This window comes from Anabrus simplex, chromosome 8, assembly GCF_040414725.1.
Source record: "Anabrus simplex isolate iqAnaSimp1 chromosome 8, ASM4041472v1, whole genome shotgun sequence".
In the NCBI taxonomy this organism is placed as follows: domain Eukaryota; kingdom Metazoa; phylum Arthropoda; class Insecta; order Orthoptera; family Tettigoniidae; genus Anabrus; species Anabrus simplex.
This window is the reverse complement of record NC_090272.1, coordinates 240,798,572-240,817,537: the sequence shown is the minus strand read 5'-3', so window position 1 is coordinate 240,817,537 and position 18,966 is coordinate 240,798,572. Positions and strand designations below refer to the sequence as shown.

General features: G+C 38.6%; 1 protein-coding gene across 1 annotated transcript in view; it reads right to left on the bottom strand.

Moving 5' to 3' along the window:
* LOC136879393 (Kv channel-interacting protein 4-like) overlaps positions 1-18,966 on the bottom strand; it is a 91,931-nt gene that overhangs the window by 52,256 nt on the left and 20,709 nt on the right. The gene's annotated exons all lie outside the window — the stretch shown is intronic.

The following is an 18,966-nucleotide window of genomic DNA, read 5'->3' as shown; positions in this document are numbered from 1 at the left end:
GAGATTGTATTTTAAAGCTTATGAAGCTGACTTCACGAGGCTTCTGGTGCTATTTCCAGAAGCTGCCCATTAGTTGGTGAACGTGATCCATGTAAAAGCGGAATCCATCTCGCTGTGAGCCTGGTCTGGTATCCAGTTCTTGTGGCCCGAAGTGACTCATTACCCTCTAGCGACAAGAATATTCAGAGGGCAGATAAATCCGGTGACCGCCATAGGCACGATTCTGAATGTGATTTGTTGCAGCATGGCTTGTGAGTTCGTATTGCCTTCATAGAATTGTGAACAGTGGTGGTGATTATTGTTTAAAGGGAAGTACAACAAGACAACCATCCTCTATACAACATTAATCAGAGAGAGAGAGAGAGAGAGAGAGAGAGGGGGTCCGAAACTTCGAAAATGAAGATATCGGCGAAAGAAAGACAAAGGCCAGAAGGCAATGAAAATGAAAGACTCCTTCGGAACGTAGTAGCATCGGGTTCGGAAAAGAACAATAGTTGACCAAGAGAGAACGGATAGCATAGATGACGGAGAGGAGCCTGACACAAGCAAGTGGAAGCAATGCCAGGACTCAGCTATGGACCCCATGGTCACCAACCCACGCTCCCAAGTTCGGGATCCCTTTTAGTTGCCTCTTACGACAGCCAGGGGTACCGAACACTCCCACGGACAGGGGGATATAGATGTTAACTCCGCGCCCCATGTGACTTCTCTCGGAAACTAACTGGGATGATCCTCTATCCCGTCTTCCGATTCTCCTCTCGCCATCGCGATTCAATATCTCTTCGTTTGTGATCCCTACTCGACTTAGTTAACTGCAGAAGTATTGTAAAGAAAGGAATAGAATTAAGTAATTTAATAGATTATATATTTACCAGATATTGTAATAGGAGTGAAATCATAGCTGAGAAATGATATATTGGATGCAGAAATTTTCTCATGGAACTGGAAGTGTATCGTAGAGATAGGATAGTAATGGTGGGAGGGGGAGTATTCGTTCTGGTGAAAGAAGAATTCGTAACCTATGAAAAAGTTAAAGATGACAAACATGAAATTCTAGGTGTAAGGCTCATCTGTAAAGATAACAGGCAACTTGATGTCTTTGGAGTGTACCGGGAAAGGGTAGTGCTGACACGGATTCAGAATTATTTGATAAGATAATCAGCTATGTGGGAAACGACATGGAAAGGAACGTGATTGTAGTGGGTGACTTCAATTTACCAAATGTCAATTGGGAAGGAAATGCGAACGACAGGAAGCATAACCAACAAATGGCAAATAAGTTAATATTGGAAGGGCATCTGATTCAGAAAATGATAGAACCAACTAGAGGGAAGAATAAACTGGACGTGGTACTGGTAAAACCAGATGAGCTCTATAGAGAAACCGAAATAATAGACGGTATTAGTGATCACGAAGCTGTTTTTGTGGTAGTTAAAAATAAATGTGAAAAAAGGAAGATATTAAAATTAGGAACACTAGGCAGTACCATATGGCTGATAAAACAGGCATGAGGGAGTTTAAAAAAGTAAAGATGATCGGTGGGAAACGGTAAAAAAATGTAAATAGACTCTGGGATGCGTTTAAAGCAATTGTTGAAGAATCTGAAAATAGGTTTCTACCTTTAAAGGTGGTAAGGAATGATAAAAATCCACTATATTATAACAGAGAAGTAAAGTTACTAAGGAGGTGCCGATTGGAAAGAAATAGAGTTAGAAATGGCTGTGGAAGTAAGGAGAAATTTAAGGAAATTAGTAGGAAATTGAATCTAGCAAAGAAGTCAGCTAAGGATAACATGATAGCAAGCATAATTGGCGGTCATATAAATTTTAGTGTAAAATGGAAGAGTGTGTATAGGTACTTTAAGGCAGAAACAGGTTCCAAGAAGGACATTCCAGGAATCATTAATGAACAAGAGGAGCTTGTATGTGAGGATCTTCAAAAGGCAGAAGTATTCAGTCAGCAGTATGTAAAGATTGTTGATTACAAGGATAATGTCCAGACAGAGGAGATGACTAATACCAACACCACCTAGATATAAGGCCTGTGCATGGTGTCGAGATTAAAAGGAAAATGGCGGACTGTTGAGGCAATGCCTTGTGAAAGTGATCCGTAATTTTGTCATACAAAATACAATAATGGTCTACAAATGTTGTGTGCCTAATTGTAGGGGAAACTACAGTGCCAATAGCAAAGTACAGATTTTAGATTTCCGAAAGATGAAAATCTAAAAAAGAAATGGATATGTGCAATAAAGCGCGAGAATTTCGTTCCAACGAAGTATTCAGTGGTAAGTAACTAGATAGCCTACTAGGTTATGCATTTTTTATTCGCAAATGTTTTATTTCATAGTGTGTTAATATATTCATATAATCAAGAGATGGTAGTATAAGATATCTGAAAAAATGGCTATTAGGTTAGACGGGATCTAACCTCTAACATGCATGGTGAAATTCGTTCAGGTTAGGTTAACTGATTGTCTGTAATTGCAGGTTTGTGAATTACATTTTAATCCATCCGAAATAAGGAAACATACTGAGTTTCACTGTGAGGATGGACAGCTTATAACTCTACCACTGAAGGTTCCACGACTTATCCCCAGTGCTGTTCCTTCACTTTTGCCAAATTGCCCAGCGTATTTGAGTAGTTCAAAAACGTATCGAGAAGGTCCTGAAGAGAAGAGAAGAGAAGAGAAGAGAAGAGAAGAGAAGAGAAGAGAAGAAGAAGAGAAAATGAAAATATCCAGGCAGCAATCGAGGAGATTGAAGTAGAATATAATTTACACAAGAATAGAATAACGTTTTCTAATTTCACTGACCTGAAAGACAAGTTAAATAATCTGAATGTAGGTGAATCATGTGACATACTTCACAAAGGTGTAAATATAGTAATAGTTAAAATTGTGTTGAACCCTGAACCTGAAATAATTAGTTCTATAGTTATCAATGAAACTTTGGAGTTAAGTGTATACTATAAGAAGATAAAATTAGACAGTATTGGTTACTTTCATTTCCCACAGTCTGTAAAGGACTTGGATGAAATTTCAGTGCTTCTTGAAAAAGTTGACACGTTAAGTTCTGAGGTTCACAGTGCAAACAGCACTAATGACATTTTAGGTTTAGCAGCATACCTTTTGAAACAAGTCAGCATGTTAGAACCGAGACTAAAAGGACCACTTGAATTCATGATTGAACAGATTGCACTTTGGTCACACGAGAGGAGGAGTTATAGTCCTTCCTTTCTGATTTTATCTTCAATATTGCAGTCCATTTCACCCCATTGCTATGCATACCTCAGACATCTCAGCTTATTGTATCTGCCTCATCCATGTACCACCAGGAGGCTTTCTTCTTCTTTAAAAGTAGATCCTAGAATAGGACAGCACGATAACAATTTCCTGAAGTATATAAGGGATAAATTTTCTGGCAATTATTTTTTTTTTGCTAGGGGCTTTACGTCGCACCGACACAGATAGGTCTTATGGCGACGATGGGATAGGAAAGGCCTAGGAGTTGGAAGGAAGCGGCCGTGGCCTTAATTAAGGTACAGCCCCAGCATTTGCCTGGTGTGAAAATGGGAAACCACGGAAAACCATCTTCAGGGCTGCCGATAGTGGGGTTCGAACCTACTATCTCCCGGATGCAAGCTCACAGCCGTGCGCAATTATAGTGATAAGTTCATTGTGCTTATGATGGATGAAATTCATGTTAAACCATTAATGGACTATAAAGGTGGTAATGTTGTTGGCAAAGCATTCAATGATGAGCAGTTAGCAACAGGTGCTTATTGTTTTATGGTTTCAAGTTTGTTATCTGATTTTAAGGAAGTAGCTCACATATTACCTGTAAAATCAATTACTGGAGAATATTTGCATGGTGTACTAAGAAAAGTTATTGTAGGATTAGAGGAAACAGGGTTTAAAGTTGTTTGTGTTGTTAGTGATAATAGTTCTGTAAACAGAAAATGCATGCAAATATTTTCACCTGAAAATGAATTGAAATGTGTTTATCCGCATCCTGCTGATGAGAGCAGACCACTTTTCTTTGTGTTTGATAGTGTTCACTTGCTCAAATGTATTCGCAATAACTGGTTAAATCGAAAGGATGAGAATATGTGCATGAACTTCCCTGATTTTGAAGATAACAGTGCAGTACAGTGTGGTTCTTTTCTTACAATTAAGAAATTATATGATCTTGAGCATGAAAAGTTCATAAAATATGGTTATGGTCTGTCTCTCAAAGCATTGTCCTTCATCATTTGAAAGGCAGAATGTAAAATTAGCTCTGCAAGTGTTCAATGACAATGTTATAGAAGGGCTGAAAGTGTTAGGTGAAAAGTGTAAGCTATCATATTATAAAGAAACAGCCTCATAAATATCAAAATAATAATAGATTGATGGGCTGTTTTCAATGTCAAAACACCAGGTAAAGGGGTAAGGCTCAACAACAGCTTAATGTGTCCAGTCTCTTCGAATTCAGGGGAAGGGCTTCAATATTTGAAGAAATTCCTACAATGGCTAGTAAAGTGGAGAGATCTAGGTGTAAAAGGTTCATTATCATCTGAAACAATGGCTGCTTTGATATTGACAACTGAAGGATTGTTGATGTTGATAGAATATTGTTTGTCAAAACTTAATTTTGCATATGTCCTATTAGGAAAATTTCAAACAGACATATTAGAGGACAGGTTTGGGAAATATAGGCAGCTTTCAGGAGGGCAGTACAATATTTCTGTGAGGCAGTTGTTTGAAGTTGAAAAGAAGTTAAGGTTACTGTCATCACTGACTCTAAAGATCAAACGCATTTGGGGAGATTGAAGTAGATGAGTTCTCTGACCCGCCTCCTGAATCCTCTGCCTTTTTGGATTTTGATAATTCATTGTGTAAGAGCATAGCTGTATATATAAGTTTACACGATATTGAAAACTGTAACAATGACATGCCAATTTTAGTCTATTTAGCAGGTTATTGTTACTATAGTGTCTCAAAATATTTGAAATGTGAACACTGTAAAGGAATTCTTCTTACTGAGGACTTCATTGATGCTGATGATGAGGGATATAATCTAATTAGAAATAAGAGTAGGGGTAGGCTTTTGTTCCCTGAAATGTTTGTTATCAATGTAATAATACATAATTATCTGGTAGTAACAAAATTATGTACAGATTTTGAAACAGAGTTTCCTCATAGGGAGGTTGCATGACTGTGAGAGTACAGAAAGTTATTCATGATAAATAACTTTTGTGGGAGCCAGATATATGCAATAACAGACATACATCAGAATGTGTTTGTAGAAAACTGGTATGGACTTCAACAAACATTCTTTTGAATAATTATTGTAAGAAAAAAAGTTCCATGTCAAAGAATGTATTGACGAGGAAGAAACGTGTTATTTGTCAACAGGACTGAATTTCATGCAAATCTGCATTTATGTAAATAAGTGTGTTGTTGCTTTCAATTTTTTTGTGGGTGGGGGGACAAAATAAAACATTTATTATGAATTTCGGTATTCTGCCATTCCCTTAATTCTTGAACCTCACTTGAGTTTCAGCATTATTTAGAAATCTTGTGTATCAACTATCCCTAATTTTTTCAGAAATGGTTTCTGGAAGGTGTAAGTGACTTTTATATGAAAGAATGAGGGTTTGGGGTAATTATTTTGAGATTCAAGTAGCCAGATCAATTAAAACATATGGTAAGATGCCATAGTGACATTATGGTGATTGCCTCTATTGTCAGCCATCTTGGTTTCGTGCTCAGGCCTTATATCTAGGTGGTGTTGCTAATACTAAAGAAGTATTAACATTTACCTATGACAACAATGACATTTACAGTAAGATACGAAAGTTGAAAACTAGGAAAGCAACTGGAATTGATGAGGTTTCGGGAGATATACTAAATAAATTGGTTGTGATATAGTACCATATCTGAAGTACTTATTTGATTATCGTTTGCATGAAGGAGCTATACCGAATGAATGGAGAGTTGCTAAAGTAGCCCCTGTATATAGGCCTAAAGGAAAGGGTGATAGACATAAAGCTGAAAATTACAGGCCAGTCAGTTTGACATGCATTGGATGTAAGCTTTGGGCAAGCATTCTTTCTGATTATACTCGACATGCTTGCGAAATTAATAACTGGTTTTATAGAAGGCAATTTGGGTTTAGGAAAGGTTATTCCACTCAAGCTCAACTTGTGGGAAGGATTCCAGCAAGATATAGCAGATATCCTGGATACAGGAGGTCAATTAGACTGTATCGCCATTGACTTTCTAAGGCATTTGATAGGGCAGATCATGGGAGACTACTGGAAAAAATGAGTGTAATTGGTCTTGAAAAAAGAGTGACTGAATGGATGGCTATGTTTCTAGAAAACAGAACGCAGAGAATTAGAGTAGGCAGAGCTTTATCTATCACTGTAATAATTAAGAGGGGAATTCCTCAAGGCAGTATTATTGGACCTTTATGTTTTCTTATATATATCAATGATATGTGTAAAGAAGTGGAATCAGAGATAGGGCTTTTTGCGGATGATGTTATTCTGTACATAGTAATAAATAAGTTACAAGATTTGTGAGCAACTGCAAAATGACCTCGATAATGTTGTGAGATGAACAGTAGGCAATGGTATGATGATAAACGGGGTTAAAAGTCAGGTTGTGAGTTTCACAAACAGGAAAAGTCCTCTCAGTATTAATGACTACTTTGATGGGTTGAAAGTTCCCTTTGGTGATCTTTGTAAGTACCTAGGTGTTAAAATATAAGGAAATATCTTCATTGGGGTAATCACTAGGGTACATAACTCTGCAGATGGTTATGAGTGTATTTAGGGGTTGTATTAAGGATCTTAAGGAGAGAGCATACAAGTCTCTTGTAAGACCCGAACTAAAGTATGGTTTCAGTGTATGGGACCCCCACCAGGATTAGTTGTATGAAGAACTGGTTAAAAATCCAAAGAAAAGCTGCTCGATTTGTTCTGTGTGATTTCCGACAAAAGAGTAGTGTTACAAAAATTTTGCAAACTTTGGGCTGGGAGAAAGGAGACGAGCTGCTCGAGTAAGTGGTATGTTCCGAGCTGTCAGTGGAGAGATGGCGTGGGAGGACATCAGTAGACGAATACGTTTGAGTTGTATCTTTAAAAGTAAGAAAGATCACAATATGAAGATAAAGTTGGAATTCAAGAGGACAAATAGGGGCAAATATTCGTTTATAGGAAGGGCAGTTGGGGACTGGAATAAGTTACCAAGGGAGATGTTCAATAAATTTCTTTGCACTCATATAAGGAAAGGCTAGGAAAACAACAGATAGGGAATCTCCCACCTGGGCGAATGCCCTAAATGCAGATCAGTATTGATTGATTGATTGATTGACTTCCGCGTTCTTCTGTAACACGACATTTCACAAGCTTTTATATCTTTATTGTTTCTTTCTTCAGTATAAGTAAGATACTGATGAATGGGCTATCAAATGTCACAGCGTAGAGCAGAACAGCACAACTGTTGAGACGTTTATCTCACGGTCAATGTAAACCTTGAAAAAGCTAGCAGGCGGTTTCACACGTCGTCAGGAAAGTCTTCCTTCAGCTTCAGCATGAGGCTACAATGAACGCACAGCGCGAGCAGCGGCGATAAGAGAGTGGAGGGGGTGCATCTGTAATTATTAAGTGAAGTACTTAGCGGAAATACACACAAAGTGCCGTTCGTAACAGCAAGTAGTGGAGTGTAGCATGTGCTGAGAGTAGGCTTGCAGTCTGGCAGGTGGTGGTGGTGATTATTGTTTTAAGACGAAGTACAAGACTCATTATTTTGTTGGTGTGTAATCAAATACTTAGAAACGTTTTTAATTGTATAATCACGCTATATTTCAGTTTAATTGTAATACTTGTGTAATATTGTTCTTTTAATGAAAGTTTTATTGTCTGGTATTGAATTAAAATCAGTAGACTGTACACCTTTACCTCTCCGTCAATATTCGCTCACAAAGAACAACATACTTATCAGTTTGTAGTTAATATCATCAATTTTGATGGAACCGACCCCTCCCCACCGCGTAATTTTTGTGTGCCCCCACTATCACCGCTACTCCACAGCCCTATGCAGAAACTGGGGTGGACGATAAATACAAAACGTCTGGGCACGCTTTAACACGCCCGGCCCAAACTCCGTGAGGAATATGCTTCACAGGTTTTGGAGCGAATCTCTCCAACGACCACCCTACAGCCCTCTTTTTCACTTCTTTGTGGAGTTCAATTGTTTTTATTAACTACTGGGAACGACCTCTATGACGCCGTGACAGTAACACCAAGAATCATATACCAGACAGAGCACGTGAAAGTTTCTGGATGGAAAATCGTGTCTGTACTTTTCGTGACTTGTGGTGGAAAGGGCAGTCATGTAAAATGCAACATTCTTGTACAATAGTTTGAATATTTTTTTAAATTATGGAAAGGTCCGTATGAAATTCAGGTACCAATAAATATAGCCTATCTCGATGTTTATGAAGACGGGCGATACAGAGGAAGCAAGAGGAAGGACCACAGAAGAGTACATGGGATATCTAGGCTCAGTAATAACAACGAACAATAAAACCTCTGTGGAAATACAGAAAAGCCTGACAAGTGGGAAGCGATGCTTTTACGCCTGGTAAAATATGTCAGCAGGAACACGAAAATAAAAATATAGAGGAGAACAGTACTAAGAGCTATAGTGATGTACGGCCCAGAATGCTGGGTGATGGCCACTAGAGAAGAACAGTGGCTGTTACGGAGGAGCAGTTAGAGATCAGGATGAATGTAGCCAGCCACGTACTGCCGTTAAAATCAACCAAGGAAAAATTAGGTGTGTTGGTCATGTCCAGAGAATGGAAGAAACCCGTACTGTCAAAAAGGTTTTTATAGGACAACTTGAAGGAAGGGATGGACTGACGACGCTGGTTGTTAAATGCTGAGGAGTCAGATGTAATGCCGACCACTAAGTCAATTGTTTGGAGCGCTATTTGCACTTCAGATACCGAAAGGCCTGCGTTTCATGTTATTGCTCCTCTGAAACTTTACGACAGCTTCCATTTGTTATCCAAACGTGTTCATAGCTTGGAAGTGTATGATAGGCGAGTAACATTGCTACTGGCTTGTCACTGTAGGTTACGTGATTGAGATTAGGATATTGAGTACTTAAAAAGGAAAGCTTGTTTTCTCTCGTCAGCAGTACTGATTCTCAACCTGCAATATTATGGCAGATTCTACAGACAAAAATGACACCGGCAACACTTAGCATAGTGTATGGGACGGACGCAAAGTTTGGGCTGGGAGGAATTGAGAGAAAGAAGGAGAGTTGCTCTACTAAGTGGTATGTTCCGAGCTGTCAGCGGAGAGATGGGGTGGAATGACATTAGTAGACGAATATGTTTGAGTGGCGTTTATAAAAGTAGGAAATATCACAATATTGCACCCATAAGCTCATTGGCCTAATGGACGCATTAATTAAATCATTGAAATTCATATATGTGAATACTGAAGAAAGCAGGGAAGAGCTGGCAGTTTCACAAAGCACTACACAGGCACCACGTTAAGTCACGTACAGGAAGTAGGGTGGCTAAAAGCTTTCTCCAATAAATGTTTATGATACCGCCGAATACCGGACTTTCTACAAGTGTTCTCACGGCAAACCGCAGTAAGGAATGCGGCGCGCCTAAATGTGTGACAAGGACAGAACAAGTACCTGTCACCCCTTGGCAAAAATGGTTTCACCCACGCCAACGGGCGGCGGTAAAATTCTAACCAATCAGAAATTCCTAAATTAAACTGTCCTACACCAGCGGGAATATTTATACAGTATTTCGCGATTTGGTGTCGGAAGAAGTAGAGAAATACTGTGTCCTGATCTGCAAATAATATTTAAGGAATTATTTACGCAAATACGTGATTAGCAATTCCATAAATAATACGTTTTCAACATTGTGTGAAAGAGTGGTTTCGTCCGGGAAGCTAACTATCATGGCGGGAAGGTGCTGTGCTGCGAGTGTAAATAGGCCCTATGACGCATTGCAATTTATAAAATAATCTACGATCATTTCTGATAGCGCAGGGCGACATTCGAATCAAACCAAATTTTGGAATATCTGGAGTGCATTTTCTGAACATTTAACCTACGGACAAGTGAAAAAGTGATCCAAGGTGCAATATCACTACGCCACATCCCCTCCAGTGGAACTACTTTGAGGCAGGGGTGTGTGAATTTACAAAACCGGCAGCGACAATGTGCCGATACTCCAGTCTTAGTTGAAATTTCTGTGTGTACAGGCGACTATTCAGAAGGTGGAGCGCTAAGTGACGGCCATAGCTTGGAGTGAGTAAAGTCTTTGATCAGACAATGTACAGTTGGGGAGAACTCTCATAATAACATCAGGTTATAGGAAACATTCAAACGCTTTGTTGCAGTAGTAATGACGATGATGTTTATTTCGATAAAATACTTCTTAAATGAACACTTAATGTGGTGAGCACGGCGGAGTACGCAGATGAACATTGGGATATTTCAGAACAATGTGGTTGTACAACATTTCCTTAGCTCACACGTAACTTATGCACTAGTATTTGGGTGGAGAAATTATTATTCTAGGAGGACTATATTTGCATAAAATTTCGCTGTGACTTACATGGGAGCAGTGTAATCAAATTTCTCCAGTTTATGAAAATTACTGTTTCATTGGAGACATTGGGAGCGAGCAGTAGTTGTGTTAATTACAGGGAGAAACTTGTTTACTACTGGGACATAACGGGACCAGGACTGTTCGTCTATTTCCACGTCCGAGCAAGGTGAATGACTGCTAAATCCCTTGTATAAACAAACCGTAAGGGGACGAGCTGGAGGACACCAGACCAGGTAGTTTTGTTCCTGACTAAGATCAACATCTCACCCAGTGTTAATTCATATGCTGTGTAATTTATATTTTACTATAATTGTTAAGAGTGCGTGTGTTGTGAAATAAATCTTACGTGTGCTACGCAAATATTGAACATGGATCCTAATCATGTGCACGAAGTATCACATATTATCATCAAGATGCGGAAAATGGAGTAATTTAATGAAGCGGGGGCCAAGGAGGATCCAACCTGCCTCCCAACACTAAGGTAATGAGCATGTTATAATTTTGTAATATGTAATTGAGGACGACATGAACAATTCGTGGTCAATTTTAGGTCTGTAAATTCATGTATTCTTGTATAAAAAATCTCACGTACTGGATAGCACAGATATGTTTTAGCCGTCGTTTTGCAGTAAAAGTTAGGAGGGAGACTAAGACAATTACATCTGACGACTCGGGATGGAAATGTCCTGGTGTCAACATAATAATAACAATTATAGTAATAATGATAATAATAATAATAATAATAATAATAATAATAATAATAATAATAATAATAATAATAATAATAATGATAATAATAATAATAATAATAATAATAATAATAATAATAATAATAATAATTTGAAAATATTCGTATTTTTCCCTTAAATTTTTCTCATATATTTATTTGTATCATTTTGACATGAGTTTATTTGTTTTGACATAATATTGAAGCCTAATTTTCAGTAGATATTTCACGCCCAGTGTAATTTCAGATTTAATGTAATAATAATAATTAATGTGTGGTGATACTTTGATTCTCGTGGATGCTGCCGAGTTATTATTTTATTTAACTAGACACGATTACGACACATCCAATTTTATTTATTCTGTGATCACATTTTAGATAACTGTTTTATTTGGATTTTATATCCTTATTTTGGTAGTGCAGCGTTTAATACGCGATTTTCTTTTCTTTCGGAGTACGCGATTCGTGTTTTCAGTAGACGTGTATTTGACAGGCAATCTTGTTGTTACCGTCATGGGGAGCATTGCCGGTCAGCTCTGATAATTCATGGCAGCATGCGAATGAGAGACGAAAGATCAAAGTATGTGATCAAAGATGTAGTAATGTCCCTGATGATAATAATCAAAGAAATGGAGAATAGAGGCTAGAGGACCATGTCGTATAACGGTGTCGTATTGATGAATATGTGAACGACACAGTGAATTAATAAAATATTGGCCCGTGTGGAAATGGGCGAGGCTACGTTGACAAGTAAATGTTATGTTGATAAATAAATGCTACGTTGAGAATAATGAAGTGAATATGAGGATCGAAAGACAATCAGTTTAACTAATAGAGTTAAATCTACGACGACATATATGATAATTGTAGGCGGAAGGCTTATATACTCAAATACTTTCCAGGGACGACGTAACACTTGGAAATATGCAAATCAGAGGCCGAGTTGAGACATGAACAGAGCGAGCCAGCAATGTATATTTTGAAAGTCATTGGTGATCATGATGATGTGTAATTTTCTCAGTCATTGTTCCTTAAAGTTGGGAAAGATTATGTCCAGACATTTACGTCTGTTGTCAAGAGATTGCCGTCAAATCCACCTCAGTTGGTACTTGAATTTCAGTTTGATAGCGATGTTCTGCATTTTTGATTTCGCGTGTTTTATTTAATTTTTGATAGGCAGTGATCCCTTTTTATTTTGAGATTTTCTTTCCTATTCTTTTCGTTCCTCAGGGATATTTTTGTCACTTTTTTATTTTATTTTATTTTATTTTTGAATTGTGTCTTTGGGAGGACAGTTGTTTCTCCAGTACCGTGTGTATTTTGTAAATACTAATTGTAAGTGTTAGGTTAGTAAGACCACGGATTATTCATTAGTCAGAATCAAATTAAATATTTAAGCTCAAAGGCATCGTAATCACTAAGATTTTGGACCCCACTACAATTTAATTAGGATAATGAACCGACTTTTAATAGGAAGTTATGTGATAAATGCCGCAAACTGAGTAAATAAGATGGAATCTGCCTCCATCAACAACGATATCATGCAATTTTGGTTATTCACAGTTCAAATCCAGACAGCGGCAAGCAAGCTAAAATTAATGTTGTAAAAGGGTCGAGTTCATTAAATAAAAATAAAACTGAGGCACTTGGCCTAATTTAGTTATTTTAAGTGTCCAGACTATCACAGCTAATAATGAGTAAGTTGACAAAATGACTGAGTGTTCATAATCAATGTTTGATGTGGTAAATTTTCTTTGTTAAGCCACCAGGTATTTATGTGATGGCAAAATTATACGAATAGTAGTGGGATATCGTGTTCATGGGATTTCTGTATTGTTATCCATGTTTATCATATATAATAGTGGTTTTACAGTTGGGTAATCGTCAAATTAACAAGTACTTGGAATCAAAACTTAGGATACCCACAAATAAAATCAGTGTAATTAATTAATCAATTAATTAATAATTTATACTAGTCAAGTTTATTTAAAATGACGATTTAAACGTAATTCAAGAGGTGTTATTTATGAACGATGAAACTTGGTTGATCTCTGGTATGTTGTTGTTGTGTCATGGAAGTTGAAGACACGAGTTCGATTGGTGAGGATCATTTATTTAAATTTTGTTGACCTTAAGTCAGTTTCATTAAGGCAGATGTCTGATTTTTGTTGAGAAGACTCCATTGTTTCTTTTCCAATAATTTTATTTCATTTTATTTTAACTTCACTTTATTTAAATTTTCATTTCATTACTTAATTTGCAGATTTTTGTTAATAAATTATTTTACTTATTTCAATTTAATTCAGTCTCGTGGGTACCGTTATTTGGTAGTTAGTTGACCCCATCTTTCACTCCCTCAACCCTGATCATGTGGCCCGACAACTCCGTGGAAGATGAAGGACGTAACCACACTCAGGAAGATGAGAGTCCATGTGAGCGGTAGGTATTATTTGATGTCTTTACTTACAGGAGCAGCCGAGGCAACAATCAAGCAAGTTGAAGACCGCAACGCCTGCCTTAAAAGGGCACAATATGAAGATAAAGTTGGAATTCAAGAGGACAAACTGGGGCAAATATTCATTTATAGGAAGGGGGGTTACGGATTGGAATAACTTACCAAGGGAGATGTTCAATAAATTTCCAATTTCTTTGAAATAATTTAGGAACAGGCTAGGAAAACAGCAGATAGGGAATCTGCCACCTGGGCGACTGCCCTAAATGCAGATCAGTATTGATTGATTGATTGACAAACGGACAGAAGCGGGAGTGAAACTCGCAACCCTCCGATTTCCCGTCGAATGCTCTACCAATCGAACTACGGTGCGCTATGCCATGTTTGTTGTCTTCTTAACGTACCTGCAGGATGTATCGAACACAAGTCAATAAGCTAAAAGTCTATTAAAATTCTTCTTCTTCTTTATCTGTACTCACAACAGCACTCACACGTTTTGCGTATTCTGTTTTAATACACTTCTTATTTGGTCATGTGTATGTAGATTACGAAGAAGGAGAACATGCAGACAAGAGCAACATCACAAAGCTGGTAATATGGAATTTTGAACACAATTCTCGTTACTTGTGTAGCAATGCCCTGAGTTGCCGGAGGATTGAACTGATTGGCTCTGCCATGCTCTTTTAAACGTGCCTCGACAACGCGTGTATCGCCGAGAGAATCCACCTTACGTTTATGTTTAATGTTTCAGGCTTCCTGTTGAAAAAAATTAAAATTTAAAACGTATTTTCCTTGAAATAGAGCTTTTTTGTGCTAAATACGTGACGTCACACTCAAACTCCGTTATAAGATGGCGCTGTGTTGACTCGCCCGCTCAGTTGGAGATTGATGTTTTCACACATCACTTTATCTGAATGTTCGAGCAACTATTCACTTATTGATCGTACTTTTAAGTTACACTATGTCTCGTATTTCTCACAACACACACATTCCAAGTGTAGCATGTTCTGTTGAATAAAATGTATTATCCACATAACATTCGTATTTTATTTCTTAGTCTACGGAAAAGCGTGCGGCCGTTCCAATTTGCCTTCACGTCGCACGGACACAGGTATGGGAGGAGTGATCCGTCATGATACCGTGGATAGATACGTTGATCAAACATGATCACAACTCCAAACTTCTTTGCAGATGATGGCGCTTCAGGTTGAAAGGGACGTTCCATGACTCCAGTGCTCCTCTAATATGCTGACCTCGTGCACGCTTCCACTATTTCTAATGCCATAGACTATGCATTGTTACCCACTTCACACGAACTGCGCTACGGTGTAGTTTAAGACCAGCTTTTGGTACAGGCTTTGTAAAATGTTGCATAACAATTAATCAACAATTTATTTAAATATTTCTTTTATATGTTACTTTTGTATTGTGTATAATTCTATTGTAAGAAAATTAAATATTGTAATTAGATTAATATTTTAGATTATATTCTTATTTATTTAACTATTGTTAAGCTATTGGAATATACTGGTGCAATCTAGATAATTTGATTCAATCGTTAAACGAGGAAGTGCTTGAGAATATCATTCGTCACACTTAAAGTTCTGAGAGAAGGATGGAAAGTCGGCAGTTCAAATATTTAAAAATAAAGTAACCGCTGCTGACCAGTACTACAGGACGTAGTGACAGTCTGTCGGTGTCATAGTTTGTGCAAACTGTTAGGTTGTGTCGCCGCTATGTATGTTGGGTATTCAGCCCGAAGGCTGGTTTGATCCTCTGCAGCTCCGCCAACAGCTGTCATAAATAGCCTACGCGTCACTGAAAAGGCGTACTAGGGAAATGAGGAGTGATGTAGTTTCCCGTTGCTTTCCTCACTGAGCCAGCAGTTGCTATTACATATCAGTCTGCCAAGCCCATTGAAATGCATGCACCAACCGACCCTATGAGTGATATTTTCACACCATTCATAACAGGGACTGGCTGCATAAGGAATGGTATTACTAACATCACTCGTACCTCAGTCACTTTCATATTGTCAAAGCCAAGGATGGGACTGAGACAGGTCAATGAAAGTAACACATTTGATATAGCCCATACCAGAAGACATACACTACATTTCGCCAGCAAAGGCATGTGTCGGCGCTAGTGCCTCCTAATTATTGGAGCAGTCCCACTCGTTGGCTGAATGGTCAGCGTACTGGCCTTCGGTTCAGGGGGTCCCGGGTTCGATTCCCGGCCGGGTCGGGGAATTTAACCTTCATTGGTTAATTCCAATGGCTCGGGGGCTGGGTGTTTGTGCTGTCCCCAACATCCCTGCAACTCACACACCACACATAACACTATCCTCCACCACAATAACACGCAGTCACCTACGCATGGCAGACGCCGCCCACCCTCATCGGAGGGTCTGTCTTACAAGGGCTGCACTCGGCTAGAAATAGCCACACGAAATCATTATTATTATTGGAGCACAAATTCACTTTTATCCATTATTAATTAGTAATGGCACTCATTGACATTACATTACTTTGGTTAACCTGGGTGTCATGGGTTCGCCCACAGCTCTTAATATACTGTTATAACCTACTATGTGTTAAGTGACCACTTATCGTCCGAGGTCTCCCTATCAACTGTTTGATATTCTCCATCGCTCCAGCTTGAATCAGATCGATGTCTGGATTGCTCTACGTTTACTAGGTCAAGACCAAACGGATATCGCTTCTAAAGTGTGAAAGTGTTATCGGTATAAGGAACCTCAATATCCAAGCCAGCAATTGGACGAGAAAATATGATTGGTAACGTCAATGGGGTGAAAGTTCCGTATGGGAAATCACTGTAAGTATCTAGGCGTTAATATAAGGAAAGATATTATTGGGGTTCTCACATAAACGTGACTGCAAATAAAGGGTACAGATCACTGCACTTGGTTATGGGGTTATTTAGGGGTTGTAGTAAGGATGTAAAAGAGAGGGCATAGGCCTATAACACCCCAGTTAGAGTATGGTTCCAGTAGATGGGTCACTCACCAGTATTGATCGAATCGGAACTCGAAAAATCTCCAAAGGAAAGCAGCTCAGTTTGTTCTGGGTGATTTCCGACAAAAGAGTAGCATTACGAAAATGTCGGAAAATTTGAACTGGGAAGACTTAGGAGTAAGGAGACGAGCTGTTAGACTAAGTGGTATGTTGCGAGCTGTCAGGGGAGAGATGGTGTGGAATGACATTAGTAGACGAATAAGTCTGAGTGGCGTTTTTAAAAGCTGAGATTACAATGTGAAGATAAAGTTGGAATTCAAGAGGGCAAATTGGGACAAATATTCGTTTATAGGAAGATGAGTTAAGGACTGGAATAACTTACCAAGGGAGATGTTCAATAAATTTCCAAATTCTTTGCAATTATTTAAGAGAAGACTAGGTAGACAACAGATAATACATCTGCCACCTAGATGACTGGCCTTAATGAAGATCAGTGGTGATTGATTGATTGATTGATTGATTGATTGATTGATTGATTGATTGATTGATTGATTGGAGACCGAACCTCGGAAGAAGTAAACCAACGAGTACAGGATAAAATAAACAAAGTTCAACAGAGATTGTTGCTGAGCATTGTATGTACAAAGAAAACTGTATATAAAATGAATTGCAATTGCACTATTATTTAATTTGTTAAAAAATGTTAATTCCATCATTTTATTTTTATATATTCTGTTATATCAGTTATCTAAAATGTAAAAAACAAAAATGGTACAAAATCCATTTTCGTTCTGCTTATTCTTATGCTGTTTTTGTCCCTTGCACAGAATAATAGCGCAGATATTCAAGGAGCGTAGTTGATGCGGAAGTATTGTTTAGTCGTCATGGTTACTACCTGTCGTGGATTTGAAACGTTCGATAAATTTCAGAGTTGTTTGAAATAATTGAAGAAAAATCTAGGTAAACCGTTACGAACGCCTTAACCTGCCATAATTGTATATACAGTCGTTCACTGGAAACGACAGTGCGGTACGTAGTTCTGTTCTTCACTGTGCGTAGCAGAAACATTAATCATTACAAAAGGCTAAGGATGAGTCGGGGAAGAAAACTCGTTGAATTAACACTCCGTCAATTATAAAATCGAGGTGTTTTCGTACTTCATGAGCCATTACTACTTATATTAGCGCGCTTCAGTTATAAAACCACTCAATAGCGTACATTATATTTATGTGTTCTTAAGTAGTGAAATAAATATAGAAAATCTACAGTTCTAGTCGTTCAGACAAGCAACTACGAATGTTAGGTAAATAAAATATAATAAAGTATGAGAATATATTCTTTATTTATTCCGAAAAGTTACAATCCTTATGAAATCATCGTTATCCCGTCGATTAGATTAGCAATTTGCTTTTTTCTACTACTCGGAGCGCTAATGTGACTCAGTGCATTGTTTCAGTTAATCACCACTACGAGTTTCACTTAAGCTCTTACCACATTCGGTGTGGACATGTTTCATTCGTTCGTTCGTTCGTAATCTGTTTACGGTCCAGGGTCGGTTTTTCCCTCGGACTGAGCGAGGGATCCCACCTCTACCGCCTCAAGGGCAGTGTCCTGGAGCTTCAGACTCTGGGTCGGGGGATACAACTGGGGAGGATGACCAGTTCCTCGCCCAGGCGGCCTCACCTGCTATGCGGTACAGGGGCCTTGTGGGGGATGGGAAGTTTGGAAGGGATAGACAAGGAAGAGGGAAGGAAGCGGCCGTGGCCTTAAGTTAGGTACCATCCCGGCATTTGCCTGGAGGAGAAGTGGAAAACCACTTCCAGGTTGGCTGAGGTGAGAATCGAACCCACCTCTACTCAGTTGACATCCTAAGGCTGAGTACCACTTTTCAAATTTCGTGGCAGAGCCGGGAATCGAACCCGGGCCTCCGGGGGTGGCAGCTAATCACATTAACCACTACACCACAGAGGCGGACGTGGACATGTTTAAAAAATCAGAAAATGGAAGTGATTTTTCGGAATTTGTTTTTTAGTTTCATAGAGCTGTCCAAAACACAATTTGAAACCTTTGCTGGCTTCAACATTCGGCACAATTGAGGAAATGGCCTCGCAGTTTGGGGAGCCCCACTTTGTCTGCTATTTAATGTTCATAACATGAAAATGACCGACCACT